We start from the raw sequence: 415 nt of genomic DNA on the forward strand, positions 1-415 counted from the left end.
GTTGCCTCAAGAACTTTTGCTGCTAATACACAAACTAAGGGCACTCAGAGACCAGCCTCAACATCGGCAACGCCTGCAACCCCTCGCTGCATTGTGTGTAAAGGTATCCACCGCATCTGGGAGTGTAGGGTATTTAAAGAAAAGTCTCCCACTCAGCGAGCAAAGGTAGTGGCTGAAGCAAAACTGTGTTTCTCATGTTTGAGAGAAAAGCATATGTTCAGGCAATGCCCAAACCCCAGGAAATGCAGGAAGGACGGTTGAAACAGCTCCCATAACACACTTCTCCATGGAGCTGAGAGGGTTTATCCATCAAAATCCCCTTCAAACAACAACAACAATAATTCTAATGCTGGCGCAAATCAAAGTAAACTTCCTAGTGTCCAATCATCGAGTAAGACCACCACTTTGTCATCTG

This window comes from Convolutriloba macropyga, chromosome 3 (genome assembly GCF_964194025.1).
Source record: "Convolutriloba macropyga chromosome 3, txConMacr16.3, whole genome shotgun sequence".
NCBI lineage: Eukaryota > Metazoa > Xenacoelomorpha > Acoela > Convolutidae > Convolutriloba > Convolutriloba macropyga.